Below are 16,537 nucleotides of genomic sequence, written 5' to 3' on the forward strand. Positions count from 1 at the left end.
AAATGAGAATTATTTTCCTAGGCGCAAAAGTTTTTTGTTTTCCAGCAAGTTCAAATCAACTATCACCATAAGCCATCCCAAAGGTCTTACTTGGCACACACACTAATTAAAACACAAAAACACATATAACCAGAGGCTAGATGAATTATTTATTGAAAACAGGACCAAAAAGTAAGAACAAAAATAAAATCGGGTTGCCTCCCGACAAGCGCTATTGTTTAACGCCCTTAGCTAGGCACAAAAACATAGATCTAGGTATTGTCACCTTCCCCCTTTTGGTAGTAAAGAGAAAAATTCTTGTCCAGAGTATTTATCTTTTTATTTTGTGAAAGCACATGGCCATTAATAGCAGAGCAAAGATTATGCACACTTCAAAAATTTGCATCTAAACTAGCCTTCATCTCTTTGATTATTTCATTTTGATAAAAGCACATAAGAGTAGTTGATTCAATACTTTCACCTTTGGAGTGCCCAAATATGGTTTTCATATTTCCATAAGTATCAAAGGCATATCCTCCAAGAAAACCATTTTCAAATATAGAATCCAAAACTTGTTTAAGAGAAAGAGGCAAACCAACATAAAAGCTTCTCAAGTATATCTCAATATGATATTGAGGCACATGGCTAGCTTGAATCCTAAATAGTCTATCCCAAGCATCTTTCAAAGATTCATCGAGCAAATAACGAAAGATTTTGGGATCATCTTCATCAAAATTGTTTAAATTTTCCTTAACAACCTCGGAAGGTCTTTCTGTAGCATCATTATTTATGAGCTTAGAAAGGACGGAGGGGCTATCCAAGAGTCGACCACAGCGATAGAAATATGGACTTGGGAAAACAAGAGAATGGCGAGAGAAAAGGCAAATCTTTGAGAAAATCGTTTTAGGAGTGGCGGAGAGGAAAATGAGAGGGAAATGGCAAATAATGTAATGCAAGAGATGATAGTTTATGATGGGTACTTGGTACGCTTGATGTAGATCTCTTCGGCAACGTTACCAAAAATTGGCAAGTTGACAGGATATTAATCTTGACGTGGCGTAGATCTCCCCGGTAATGGCGCCAGAAATTCTTCCTGCTACTTCTTGAGCTTGCTTTGGTTTTACCCTTGAAGAGGAAAGGGTGATGCAGCACAGTAGAGATAAGTATTTCCCTCAGTTAAGAACCAAGGTATCAATCTGGTAGGAGAATAACGCGCAAATCACCAATACTTGCACACACAATAAAACACTTGCACCCAACGCGATAAATGGGTTGTCAATCCCTTCACGGTCACTTTGAAAGGTGAGATCTGATAGAGATAAATAAACTAAACAAAAGATAAAATATTTTTGGGTTTTTTTGTATTATAGATCTGAAAATAAAATATTGCAAGAATTGTAAATCGGAAACTAATATGATGGAAAATAGACCTGGGGGCCAAAGGTTTCACTAGAGGCTTCTCTCATGAAGACAAATAATACGGTGGGTGAACAAATTACTGTCGAGCAATTGATAAAAAGCGCAAAGTTATGACGATATCCAAGGCAATGATTATGTAATATAGGCATCATGACTGTGTCAAGTACACCGACTCCTGCCTGCATCTACTACTAGTACTCCACACATCGACCGACTCATGCCTGCATCTAGAGTATTAAGTTCATAAAGGACAGAGTAACGCTTTAAGTAAGATGACATGATGTAAAGGAATAAACTAAAGCAATATGATGTAAACCCCATCTTTTTATCCTCGATGGCAACAATACAATATGTGCCTCGCTACCCCTACTTTGTCACTGGGTGAGGACACCGCAAGATTGAACCCAAAGCTAAGCACTTCTCCTGTTGCAAGCAAAACCAATCAAGTTGGCCAAACCAAACCGATAGTTCAAAGAGAAATACAAATATATCATATCATGCATATAAGAATTTAGAGAAGATTCAAAAAATATTCATAGATAATATGATCATAAATCCACAATTCATGGGATCTCAACAAACACACCGCAAAATAAGATTACATCCGGTAGATCCCCAAGAACATCGAGGAGAACATGGTATTGAGAATCAAAGAGAGAGAAGAAGCCATCTAGCTACTAGATATGGACCCGTAGGTCTGTGGTAAACTACTCACGCTTCTTTGGAAGTGCAACGGACTTGATGTAGAAGCCCTCCGTGATCGAATCCCCCTCGGACAGGATGCCAGAAAAGGCCCCATGATGGAATATCATGGGAACAGGAGGTTGTGGCGACGGGAAAGTGTTTTTGTGGATGCTTCTGGACGTTCGGGAATAAATGTGAATATATAGGAGGAAGAACTAGGTCAGGAGGGTCACGAGGGGCCCATAAGGTAAGGGGCACCCCTCCCCCCTCCCTAGGGTGCGCCCTCCACCCTTGCCGCCACCTCGTGCCTCTTCTGACTTGCACTCCAAGTCTCGTGGGTGTCTTTTGGTCCAAGAAAAATCATCACGAAAGTTTTATTCCGTTTGGACTCTGTTTGATATTTCTTTTCCGCGAAGCTAAAAATAAGAAAAAAAACATGAACTGGCACTGGGCTCTAGGTTAACAGGTTGGTCCCAAAAATAATATAAAATAGCATATGAATGCATATAAAACATCCAAAACAGATAGTATAATAGCATGGAACAATAAAAAATTATAGACATGTTGGAGATGTATCACTTCTTTTTGTGAATCTTTTGCTACTCATGTTGATCTCCCTAAGGAGAAGTGGTTTAAATATCATCCTCCCATTGGAGTAAAAATAGTAGAACCTATTAAAGCTGAAGAAGAAGCTATTACTTATAATGTTGTTCTAGTTCTTCCTACTGCTTACATTGAGAAACCACCTTTTCCTGTTAGGATAAAAGAACATGCTAAAGCTTCAGCTGTGGTTCGAAAGAGTTATATAAGAACACCTACACCCGCTGAAAAAAGTAAAGTTGAACCTAATGTTGCTATGGTTAAACATCTCTTGGTTGATAATATCGATGGGCATGTTATTTATTTCTATGATGAAGCTACTAGAATTGCTAAACCGGATGAAAAAGATAAACATAGACCTGTTGTTGGCATGCATGTTGTCTTTGTTAAAATAGGATATCATTGTTATCATGGCTTATGTGATGTGGGTGCTAGTATGAGTGCTATCCCGTTTACTATATATCAAGAAATTATGAATGATATTGCACCTGCTAAGATAGAAGATATTGATGTTACTATTACTCTTGCTAATAGAGACACTATTACACCACTTGGGATTGTTAGAGATGTTGAAGTCTTGTGGGGGAAAATAAAATACCGTACCGATTTTCTAGTTCTTGGTTCCCCACAAGATGATTTTTGTCCCATTATATTTGGTAGACCTTTCTTGAATATGGTGAATGCTAAAATTGATTGCAGTAAAGAAATAGTCAGTGTTAATTTTGGTGATGTATCTCATGAGTTTAATTTCTCCAAATTCCGTAGACAACCATGTGATAAAGAATCACCTAGTAAGGATGAAATTATTGTTCTTTCTTCTATTGTCGTTCCTCCTACTGGTCCATTAGAACAATATTTGATAGACCATGAAAATAACATGTTTATGAATGAAAGAAATGAAATAGATGAAATATTCTTTAAATAAATGCCTGTTTTGAAACACAATTTACCTATTGAAACTCTTTGAGATCCTCTACCACCCAAGACTGATCCTGTGTTCGATCTTAAACAATTACCTCATACTCTAAAATATAATTATCTTGGTGAAAAGAAGATATATCCTGTTATTATTAGTGCTAACCTTTCGAAACATGAAGAAAAGAGATTATTGAAAACTCTGAGGATGCACCATGCCACTATTGGATACACTCTTGATGATCTTAAGGGCATTAGTCCCACTCTATGTCAGCATAAAATTAATATGGAGCTTGATGCTAAACACGTTGTTGATCAACAATGACGATTAAATCCTAAGATGAAGGAAGTGGTAAAAATGAAATATTAAAGCTCCTGGAAGCAGGTATAATCTATCCCACAGCTGGTAGTAGATGGGTAAGCCATGTTCCTTGTGTCCCTAAAAAGGGAGGTATTACTATTGTTCCAAATGATAAAAATGAATTGATTCCAGAAAGAATTATTACAGGTTATAGAATGGTAATTGATTTTAGAAAATTAAACAAAGCTTCTAGGAAAGATCATTATCCTCTACCTTTCATTGATCAAATGCTAGAAATACTATCAAAACATACACATTTTTTGTTTTCTAGATGGATACTCTGGTTTTTCCCAAATACCTGTGTCATAAGAGGATCAAGAAAAAACCACTTTTACATGCCCTTTTGGTACTTTTGCTTATAGACATATGCCTTTTGGTTTATGTAATGCACCTCTACCTTTCAAAGATGTATGACTGCTATATTCTCTGACTTTTGTGAAAAGATTGTTGAGGTTTCCATGCATGATTTTTCTATTTACGGAACTTCTTTTGATGATTGCTTAAGCAACCTTGATTGAGTTTTGCAGAGATGTGAAGAAACTAATCTTGTCTTGAATTGGGAGAAGTGCCACTTTATGGTTAACAAAGGTATTGTCTTGGGGCATAAAATCTCCGAAAGAGGTGTTGAAGTAGATAAAGCTAAAGTAGATGCTATTGAAAAAATGCCGTGTCCTAAAGATATCAAAGGTATAAGAAGCTTCCTTGGTCATGTTGGTTTCTATAGGAGATTTATTAAAGACTTTTCTAAAATTTCTAGGCCTCTCACTAATCTTTTGCAAAAATATGTTCCATTTGTTTTTTATGATGATTGTTTAGAAGCCTTCGAAATACTTAAGAAGGCCTTAATTTCTACATCTATTGTTCAACCACCTGAATGGAACCTACCCTTTGAAATTTTGTGTGATGCTAGTGATTATGCTGTTGGTGTTGTTCTAGGACAAAGAGTTGATAAGAAATTAAATGCCATCCATTATGCTAGTAAAACTCTAGAGAGTGCCCAAAGAAATTATGCTACTACTGGAAAAGAATTTTTAGCAGTTGTGTTTGCTTGTGATAAATTCAGATCTTATATTGTTGATTCTAAAGTAATTGTACACAGTGATCATGCTGCTATTAAATACCTTATGGAAAAAGAAAGATACTAAACCTAGACTTATTAGGTGGGTTCTCTTGCTACAAGAATTTTATTTGCATATTACTGATATGAAGGGAGCTGAGAACCCCGTAGCACATAACTTGTCTAGGTTAGAAAATACTCTTGATGACCCACTATCTATTAATGATAGCTTCCGTAATGAACAACTAACTGTCATAAATGCTTCCCGTAGTACTCCATGGTATGATGAATATGCTAATTACATTGTTTCTAAATTTATACCACTCAGTTTCACATACCAACAAAAGAAAAAGGTTTTTCTATGATTTAAGACATTACGTTTGGCATGAACCACACCTTTATAAAGAAGGAGTAGATGGCGTTATTAGACATTGTGTACCTGAGTATGAACAGGAACAAATCCTATGCAAGTGTCACTCCGAGGCTTACGGAGGACACCATGCTGGAGACCGAACTGCACACAACGTATTACAATCTGGTTTTTATTGGCCTACTGTTTTCAAGGATGCTCGTAACTTTGTCTTGTCTTGTGATGAATGTCAAAGAATTGGTAATATTAGTAGACGTCGAGAAATGCCTATGAGTTATTGACTTGTTATTGAACCATTTGATGTTTGGGGTTTTCATTATATGGGGCCTTTTCCATTCTCTAATGGGTATACTCATATTTTAGTTGTTGTTGTTGACTACATTACTAAGTAGATAGAAGATATTCCAACTAGTAGTGCTGATCATAACACCTCTATTAAAATGCTTAAAGAAGTTATTTTCTCGAGGTTTGGACTCCCTAGATATTTAATGACTGATGGCGGTTCACACTTTATTCATGGTGCTTTTTGTAAATTGCTTTCTAAATATGATGTTAACCATAGAATTGCATCACCTTATCATCCTCAGTCTAGTGGTCAAGTAGAACTAAGTAATAGAGAAATAAAATTGATCTTGCAAAAGGTTGTTAATAGATCTAGAAAGAATTGGTCTAAGAAACTTGATGATGCATTATGGGCTTATAGAACTGCTTATAAAAATCATATGGGTATGTCTCCATATAAAATGGTTTATGGAAAAGCATGTCACTTACCTCTCGAATTAGAACACAAGGCTTATTGGGCAATTAAACAGCTCAACTATGATTTCAAACTTGCCGGTGAAAAGAGGTTATTTGACATTAGCTCACTTGATGAATGGAGAGCCCAAGCCTATGAAAATGCCAAGTTGTTTAAAGAAAAAGTTAAAATATGGCATGAAAAAAGAATACAAAAGCGGGAATTTAATGTAGGTGACCAATTCTTGCTATACAACTCTCGTTTAAGATTTTTCGTACGAAAATTCTCTCTAAATGGGAAGGTCCTTACATTATCAAGGAAGTTTATCGTTTTGGTGCCATCAAGATCAACAATGCCGAAGGCAATAACCCAAAGGTGGTGAATGGGAAAAGAATCAAACAATATATCTCATGTACTCCCATAAATGTTGAAACTAATATTATCCATACCATAACACCGGAGGAGTACATAAAGGAAACTTTCCAGCACGCTCCAGAACTCTAAAAAGGAATAGATATGTGATACGGTAAGTAAACCGACTCCAAAAGTTTTCCAAAGGCAATTTTACTCCATTTTGGAATATTTAAAAATTAGGAAAATAATAAGTAGTCTGAATAGTGCATGAGGAGGTGACAAGCCTTGGGGGCGTGCCCTACCCCCTAGGCGCGCCTCCTTAGCTTGTGGCCACCCCGTGTGCCCTGCGGACTCCGTTTTCTCCCAAAATACTTGCTTTGCATGGTAAAAATTCATTATATAATCTCCCGAAGGTTTTGACCACCGTATCACGACAATATCCTCTGTTCTTATTTCCACTATTTTTGCAACAGATTCAGAGTAAGATGTCTTCACAAGAGTAGGTCGGGGAGAGTCGTGTCTCTCACCCGACACCAGATCCAAGAGAATACATCGAAGCTAATCCCTTTGGGTGGTCAAGGGAGGAAGAGATGGAAGCTGACCTGAAAAGAGTGGATGCCATGGAAGAGGATCAAGAAGTCATCTCTCTCCCTCAACCTAATGGCGGGCATGAATAATTCACGAGCTCAGTCCTTCCGGATTCAGTCAAACCTCCCAGTGCTAAATTTATATTGTCATGGATCCTCCAACATGTTGAGCTTGATTCTCATCCTATGCTAGACAAATCTTTTGCACCAACTAGAGATACAACTTGTGCATCCAAAAACCGTTATCCCAGTTTTGCCATGAGAGTCCACTATATCTACCTATGGATTGAGTAAGATCCTTCAAGTAAGTTGTCATTGGTGCAAGCAATAAAATTGCTCTCTAAATATGTATGATCTTTTAGTGTGAGGAAAATAAGCTTTATAAGAACTTGTGATATTGAATAAATAAAAGCGACGAACTGCATAATAAAGTTTTCTATCACAAGTGGCAATATAAAGTGACGTTCTTTTGCATTAAGATTTTGGGCATCCAACCATTAAAGTGCAAGACAACCTCTGCTTCCCTATGCGGAGGGCCTATCTTTTACTTTTGCTTTCTATCTTTATACAAGAGTCAAGGTGATCTTCACCCATCCTTTTATGTTTTGTCTTTTTGCAAGAACTGTATGTTGGGCATGATCCAGATATATATCCACTCGGATGTAGGAGATCATAAAGTTATTGTTGACATTACCCTTGAGGTAAATGGTTGGGAGGCGAAACTATAAGCCCCTATCGTTATATGTGTCTTATTGAAGCTTTGATCTCATAAGTATCGCATGAGTGTTAGCAATTATGAAAGGTTAAATGATGGTTGTGTATGTGAACTTGCTACATAAAAGCTCTTACATTTACTATTTCCGATGTTATCATAAATTGCAATTGCCTCAATGACAGAGATCATAGTTTGTTAGTTTTCAATAAAGTTCTTTGGTCTATACTTTACCTTGTGAATGAATTGTCACTTTAGCATAAGAATTTATATGATAATATGTTGCTATTGTAAAGATGATCATGACGCCCTCATGTTTGTATTTTATTTTATCGACACCTCTATCTCTAAGCATGTGGTCATGATTATCGATTTTGGCTTTCGCTTGAGGACAAGTGAGGTCTAAGCTTGGGGGAGTTGATACGTCCAATTTGCATCATTCTTTTATGTTGATATTTATTGCATTATGGGTTGTTATGGCACATTACGGTACAATACTTATGCATTTTCTCTCTTATTTTACAATATTTACATGAAGAGGCGGGCAATCGTGAGCCATCATGACAAGCAATCCAACACATGAGCAAACAAGAGACGGGCAAAAAGAGGCAAATAGAGAAAGAGAAGGAGGAAGAAGAGAGAGGGCGAATAAAACGGCAAGGGTGAAGTGGGGGAGAGGAAAACGAGAGGCAAATGGCAAATAATGTAATGCGGGAGATAAGGGTTTGTGATGGGTACTTGGTATGTTGACTTTTGTGTAGACTCCCCGGCAACGGCGCCAAAAATCCTTCTTTCTACCTCTTGAGCACTGCGTTGGTTATCCCTTGAAGAGGAAAGGGTGATGCAGCAAAGTAGCGTAAGTATTTCCCTCAGTTTTTGAGAACCAAGGTATCAATCCAGTAGGAGGCCACACACGAGTCCCTCGCACCTACACAAACAAATAAAATCCTCACAACCAACGCAATAAAGGGGTTGTCAATCCCTTCACGGTCACTCACCAAAGTGAGATCTGATAGATATGATAAGATAATATTTTTGGTATTTTTATGATAAGGATGCAAAGTAAACAAAGCAAAATAAACAGAAAAGGAAATAGCTTGGAGATTAATATGATGGAAAATAGACACGAGGGCCATAGGTTTCACTAGTGGCTTCTCTCGAGAGCATACGTATTACGGTGGGTAAACAAATTACTGTTGAGCAATTGACAGAATTGAGCATAGTTATGAGAATATCTAGGTATGATCATGTATATAGGCATCACGTCCGAGACAAGTAGACTGACTCCTGCCTGCATCTACTGCTATTACTCCACACATCGACCGCTGTCCAGCATGCATCTAGAGTATTAAGTTCAAAAGAACTGAGTAACGCTTTAAGCAAGATGACATGATGTAGAGGGATAAACTCATGCAATATGATATAAACCCCATCTTGTTATCCTCGATGGCAACAATACAATACGTGCCTTGCTGCCCCTACTGTCACTGGGAAAGGACACTGCAAGATTGAACCCAAAGCTAAGAACTTCTCCCATTGCAAGAAAGATCAATATAGTAGGCCAAACCAAACTGATAATTTGAAGAGACTTGCGAAGATAACCAATCATACATAAAAGAATTCAGAGAAGATTCAAATATTGTTCATAGATAAACTTGATCATAAACCCACAATTCATTGGTCTCAACAAATACACCGCAAAAGAAGATTACATCGAATATATCTCCACAAGAGAGGGGGAGAACTTTGTATTGGGATCCAAAAAGAGAGAAGAAGCCATCTAGCTAATAACTATGGACCCGAAGGTCTGAAGTAAACTACTCACACTTCATCGGAGAGGCTATGGTGTTGATGTAGAAGCCCTCCGTGATCGATGCTTCCTCCAGTGGAGCTCCAGAAAAGGCCCCAAGATGGGATCTCACGAATACAGAAAGTTACGGCGGTGGAATTAGGGTTTTGGCTCCGTATCTGGTAGTTTGGGGGTACATAGGTATATATAGGAGGAAGAAGTACGTCGGTGGAGCAACATGGGCCCCACGAGGGTGGAGCGCATGTCTGGGGGGGTAGGCGCGCCCCCCTACCTCGTGCCTTCCTGGTTGCTTTCTTGACTTAGGGTCCAAGTCCTCTGGATCACGTTCGTTCCGAAAATCACGTTCCCGAAGGTTTCATTCTGTTTGGACTCCGTTTGATATTCATTTTCTATGAAACTCTGAAATAGGCAAAAAAAACAGCAATTCTGGGTTGGGCCTCCGGTTAATAGGTTAGTCCCAAAAAATAATATAGAAGTGTATAATAAAGCCCAATAATGTCCAAAACAGGATATAATATAGCATGGAACAATCAAAAATTATAGATACGTTGGAGACGTATCAAGCATCCCCAAGCTTAATTCCTGCTCGTCCTCAAGTAGGTAAATGATAAAAACAGAATTTTTGATGTGGAATGCTACTTGGCATAATTTCAATGTAATTCTCTTAATTGTGGTATGAATATTCAGATCCAAAAGATTCAAGATAAAAGTTCAATATTGACATAGAAATAATAATAGTTCAAGCATACTAACTAAGCAATTATGTCTTCTCAAAATAACATGGCCAAAGAAAGTTATCCCTACAAACTCATATAGTCTGGCTATGTTCCATCTTCACCACATAAAGTATTTAAATCATGCACAACCCCATGACAAGCCAAGCAATTGTTTCATACTTTTGGTGTTCTCAAACTTTTTCAATCTTCACGCAATACATGAGCGTGAGCCATGGACATAGCACTATATGTGGAATAGAATGGTGGTTGTGGAGAAGACAAAGAGGGAGAAGATAGTCTCACATCAACTAGACGTATCAATGGGCTATGGCGATGCCCATTAATATATATCAATGTGAGTGAGTAGGGATTGCCATGCAACGGATGCACTAGAGCTATAAGTATATGAAAGCTCAACAAAAGAAACTAAGTGGGTGAGCATCCAACTCGCTTGCTCACGAAGACCTAGGGCATTTTGAGGAAGCCCATCATTGGAATATACAAGCCAAGTTCTATAATGAAAAATTCCCACTAGTATATGAAAGTGATAACATAGGAGACTCTCTGTCATGAAGATCATGGTGCTACTTTGAAGCACAAGTGCGGTAAAAGGATTTTAGAATTGTCCCTTCTCTCTTTTTCTCTCATTTTTTTATTGGGGCCTTTTCTCTTTCTTTTTATGGCCTCTCTTTTTTTTAGTCTGGAGTCTCATCCCGACTTGTGGGGGAATCATAGTCTCCATCATCCTTTCCTCACTTGGGACAATGCTCTAAAAATGATGATCATCACACTTTTATTTACTTACAACTCAACAATTACAACTCAATACTTAGAACAAAATATGACTCTATGTGAATGCCTCCAGCGGTGTACCGGGATGTGCAATGAATCAAGAGTGATGTGTATGAAAGAATTATGAACGGTGGCTTTGCCACAAATACAATGTCAACTACATGATTATGGAAAGCAATATGACAATGATGGAGCGTGTCATAATAAACGGAACGGTGGTAAGTTGCATGGCAATATATCTCGGAATGGCTATGGAAATGCCATGATAGGTAGGTATGGTGGCTGTTTTGAGGAAGGTATATGGTGGGTGTATGATACCGGCAAAAGGTGCGCGGTATTAGAGAGGCTAGCAATGGTGGAAGGAAGAAAGTGCGTATGATCCATGGACTCAACATTACTCATAAAGAACTCATATACTTATTGCAAAAATCTATTAGTTATCGAAGCAAAGTATTATGTGCATGCTCCTAGGGGAATAGATTGGTAGGAAAAGACCATCGCTTGTCCCCGACCGCCACTCATAAGGAAGACAATCAATAAATAAATCATGCTCCGACTTCATCACATAACGGCTCACCATACGTGCATGCTACGGGAATCACAAACTTCAACACAAGTATTTCTCAAATTTACAACTACTCAACTAGCATGACTCTAACATCACCATCTCCATATCTCAAAACAATTATCAAGTATCAAACTTCTCATAGTATTCAACACACTCTTAAGAAAAAATAATATTAATATTGAATGCCTAACATAATTAAAGAAAATTACCACGCTGGTTTGTAGGACTCTCAAAATAATCTAAGTGAAGCATGAGATAACAATAATTTCTATAAAACAAATCCACCACCGTGCCCTAAAATATATAAGTGAAGCACTAGAGCAAAAACTATATAACTCAAAAGATATAAGTGAAGCACATAGAGTATTCTAACAGTTTCCGAATCATGTGTGTCTCTCTCAAAAGGTGTGTACAGCAAGGATGATTGTGGAAAACTAACAAATAAAGACTCAAATAATACAAGACGCTCCAAGCAAAACACATATCATGTGGTGAATAAAAATATAGCTCCAAGTAAAGTTACCGATGGAAGTAGACGAAAGAGGGGATGCCTTCCAGGGCATCCCCAAGCTTGGGCTTTTAGGTGTCCTTAGATTATCTTGGGGTGCCATGGGCATCCCCAAGCTTAGGCTCTTGCCACTCCCTGTTCCATAATCCATCAAATATTTTACCTAAAACTTGAAAACTTCACAACACAAGACTTAAAGTAGAAAATATCGTGAGCTCCGTTAGTGAAAGAAAACAAAACACCACTTAAAGGTACTTGATGACCCACAAGTATAGGGGATCTATCATAGTCCTTTCGATAAGTAAGAGTGTCGAACCCAACGAGGAGTGGAAGGAAATGATAAGCGGTTTTCAGTAAGGTATTCTCTGCAAGCATTGAAATAATAGGTAACAGATAGTTCTGTGATAGGATAATTTGTAACGAGTAACAAGTAACAAAAGTAAATAAAGTGCAGCAAGGTGGCCCAATCCTTTTTGTAGCAAAGGACAAGCCTGGACAAACTCTTATATGATGTAAAGCGCTCCCGAGGACACATGGGAATATCGTCAAGCTAGTTTTCATCACGTTCATATGATTCACGTTCGGTACTTTGATAATTTGGTATGTGGGTGGACCAGTGCTTGGGTGCTGCCCTTACTTGGACAAGCATCCCACTTATGATTAACATCTATTGCAAGCATCCGCAACTACAACAAAAGTATTAAGGTAAACCTAACCATAGCATGAAACATGTGGATCCAAATCAGCCCCTTACGAAGCAACGCGTAAACTAGGGTTTAAGCTTCTGTCACTCTAGCAACCCATCATCTACTTATTACTTCCCAATGCCTTCCTCTAGGCCCAAATAATGGTGAAGTGTCATGTAGTCGAAGTTCACATAACACCACTAGAGGAGAGACAACATACATCTCATCAAAATATCGAACGAATACCAAATTCACATGACTACTAATAGCAAGACTTCTCCCATGTCCTCAGGAACAAACGTAACTACTCACAAAGCATATTCATGTTCATAATCAGAGGGGTATTAATATGCATATAGGATCTGAACATATGATCTTCCACCAAATAAACCAACTAGCATCAACTACAAGAAGTAATTAACACTACTAGCAACCCACAGGTACCAATCCCGGACTTGGAGACAAGAATTGGATACAAGAGATGAACTAAGGTTTCGAGAGGAGATTGTGCTGGTGAAGATGTTGATGGAGATTGCCCTCTCCCAATGAGAGGAGCGTTGGTGATGACAATGGCGATGATTTCCCCCTCCCGGAGGGAAGTTTCCCCAGCAGAACAGCTCCGCCAGAGCCCTAGATTGGTTCCGCCAAGGTTCCGCCTCGTGGCGGTAGAGTCTCGTCTGGAAAGATGGCTTATGATTTGTTTTCCTCATCGAAAGACTCCATATAGCAGAAGATGGCCATCGGAGGGCCACCAGGGGGCCCACGAGGTAGGGGCGCGCCCAGGGGGTAGGGCGCGCCCCCCACCCTCGTAGGTAGGGTCCATTCCTCTCATCAACCCGTCCGTAGCACTCATAGCTACAGCTCTAACTCGATTATTTCCTAATAATTGTTGTACCTCACAAGTCACATTAATTTGCTTATCGGCAGTGTCTCTACTCTAGACTACCAAAGCGTTATAAATATAAGGTAACTTGCCGGGGGGAAAGCAGGAAATTCTTTGTCCTTGAATCAAGGTATTCAGGAAGAACAGGTTGTTCCGGCTAGATACCGTCAAGAATTCTTGACTATTGCATGGGAATAGATTCAACCTTTCTTCTCCTTTCAGGGCCTATCCAAAAGAGAATCCAGTACCTCTTGGTCCTGAATATCAGAATAGGACGAATGAACCGGCCTCCGCGGATATCTTTGCTTCAGAACAAAACCCTGCAATCAAATAGATTGTCGCAAGGGTGCCATATTCTAGGAGCCCAAGTTATGCTATTGAAAATTTGTTCCTCTAGCAGTTCCGGTTTGAGCATTCCGTTCCCTTTTTCAAACTCCACTTCTTTTCATATAGCAATCCCTGATCAAAGAGAGAACAATATCCATTTCAAAACATTTCTAACAGATTCCTTAGTTCTCCGTTCAGTTATTTCTATATGAAATAACAAATTCATTCTAATAATACTAAAAAAATAGTGGGTTCCATCGTTTCTATGGTTCCCTTTTAAACGGGTCGTTGTGCCTGGGCTGTGAGGGCTCTCAGCCACATGGATAGTTCAATGTGCTCATCAGCGCCTGCGCCTGGCGTAACAGCTCCTGGTGCAACAACAAGTACTAGCTTAACGTGGGGAGGCGGCGAGTTAGTAGCAGTAGGTGGCAAAGTGGCTTTGTTACCTATTCCATTAGGAACCGCAGATTTTTTAGTCAGAGAGCTATCTCTCGAGCACAGGTTGAGGTTCATCCTCAATGGGAAAATGGAGCACCTAACAACGCATCTTCACAGACCAAGAACTACGAGATTACCCCTTTCATTCTGGGGTGACGGAGGGATACCCAATAAGCATAAGCATTAGCTCTCCCTGAAAAGGAGGTGATCCAGCCACACCTTCCAGTACGGCTACCTTGTTACGACTTCACTCCAGTCGCAAGCCTAGCCTTAGGCATCCCCCTCCTTACGGTTAAGGGTAATGACTTCAAACATGGGTTGAGAGCGGGAGTTGAACTCTAGGAGGTCGAATCCCCCCTTGTTCCTCAGTAGCTCAGTGGTAGAGCAGTCGGCTGTTAACTGACTGGTCGTAGGTTCGAATCCAACTTGGGGAGATTTTATTCATTCTTTAATGTAAGAATTTTATGGCCCCCCTCGTGAACTTCTTGCGCTCAGTATTTTTTATATATTCTGAAAACGTCTTCCGTGAAGTTTTAGGAATTTTGGAGCTGTGTAGAATAGGTCTCTAATATTTGCTCCTTTTCCAGCCCAGAATCCCAGCTACCGGCATTCTCCCTCTTTATGTAAACCTTGTAAAATAAGAGAGAATAGGCATAAGTATTGTGACATAATGTGTAATAACAGCCGATAATGCAATAAATATCGATATAAAAGCATGATGCAAAATGGACGTATCAACTCCCCCAAGCTTAGACCTCGCTTGTCCTCAAGCGAAAGCCGAAATCAAAAAATATGTCCACATGTTTAGAGATAGAGGTGTCGATAAAAATAAAATACGGACATGAGGGCATCATGATCATTCTTAGAACAGCAACTTATATAATTATTGTCATATGATCTCTTATGCTAGAGTAATTATTCAATCACAATTTCAAGTATGAATCATAAACTTCATTAGCAACTAACAAACCATGATCTCAGTCATTGGAGCAATTGCAATTTATCATAACATAAGAAAGAGTCAACATAAGAGCTTTTCAGCAAGTCCACATACTCAACTATCATATAGTCTTTCACAATTGCTAACACTCACGCAATACTTATGGGTATGGAGTTTTAATTGGACACAGAGAAAGATAGGGGCTTATAGTTTTGCCTCCCAACGTTTTACCTCAAGGGTAATGTCAACAATAATAATTCATGAAAAATCACATCCAATTAGCCATATATATCAGGATCTTTCCAACATGTTGTGCTTGCCAAAAGATAAAATGTAAAAAGGAAGGGTGAAGATCACCATGACTCTTATGTAAGGTAGGAGATAAAAGTGAAAGATAGGCCCTTCGCAGAGGGAAGCAAAGGTTCTCATGCGCTTTTATGGTTGGATGCACAAAATCTTAATGCGAAAGAACGTCACTTTATATTGCCACTTGTGATATGGACCTTTATTATGCAGTCCGTCGCTTTTATTTCTTCCATATCACACGATCGTATAAAGTTTATTTTCTCCCACACTAATAAGTCATACATATTTAGAGAGCAATTTTTATTGCTTGCACCGATGACAACTTACTTGAAGGATCTTATTCAATCCATAGGTAGGTATGGTGGACTCTCATGGCAAAACTGGTTTAAGGGTGTTTGGAAGCACAAGTAGTATCTCTACTTGGTGCAAAGAATTTGGCTAGCATGAGCATGAGGGGGAAATGCAAGCTCAATCATGTTGGATGATCCAAGACAATATAATTTATCTCAGATGCAAGAAAACATAACCCATTACGTTGTCTTCCTTGTCCAATGTCAACTCTTTAGCATGTCATATTTTAATGAGTGCTCACAATCATAAAAGATGTCCAAGATAGTATATTTATATGTAAAGACCTCTCCTTCTTTATTACTTCCTATTAATTGCAATGATGACCAAAACTATGTTTGTCAACTCTCAACAACTTTTATTCATCATACTCTTTCTATGTGAGCTCATTACTCTCCATAAGATCCATATGATCTCTTTGTTTCTTTTTATTCTTTTATT

The 16,537-nt window shown here is 38.7% G+C and overlaps 1 non-coding gene across 1 annotated transcript; it reads left to right on the forward strand.

The window, feature by feature from the left end:
- Positions 1–14,864: 14,864 nt before the first annotated feature.
- TRNAN-GUU (transfer RNA asparagine (anticodon GUU)) lies at positions 14,865–14,936 on the forward strand. Its single transcript has one exon. It is a non-coding gene; the product is annotated as a tRNA-Asn (tRNA).
- Positions 14,937–16,537: the final 1,601 nt, after the last annotated feature.

Source organism: Triticum aestivum, chromosome 2A, assembly GCF_018294505.1.
Source record: "Triticum aestivum cultivar Chinese Spring chromosome 2A, IWGSC CS RefSeq v2.1, whole genome shotgun sequence".
In the NCBI taxonomy this organism is placed as follows: Eukaryota; Viridiplantae; Streptophyta; class Magnoliopsida; order Poales; family Poaceae; genus Triticum; species Triticum aestivum.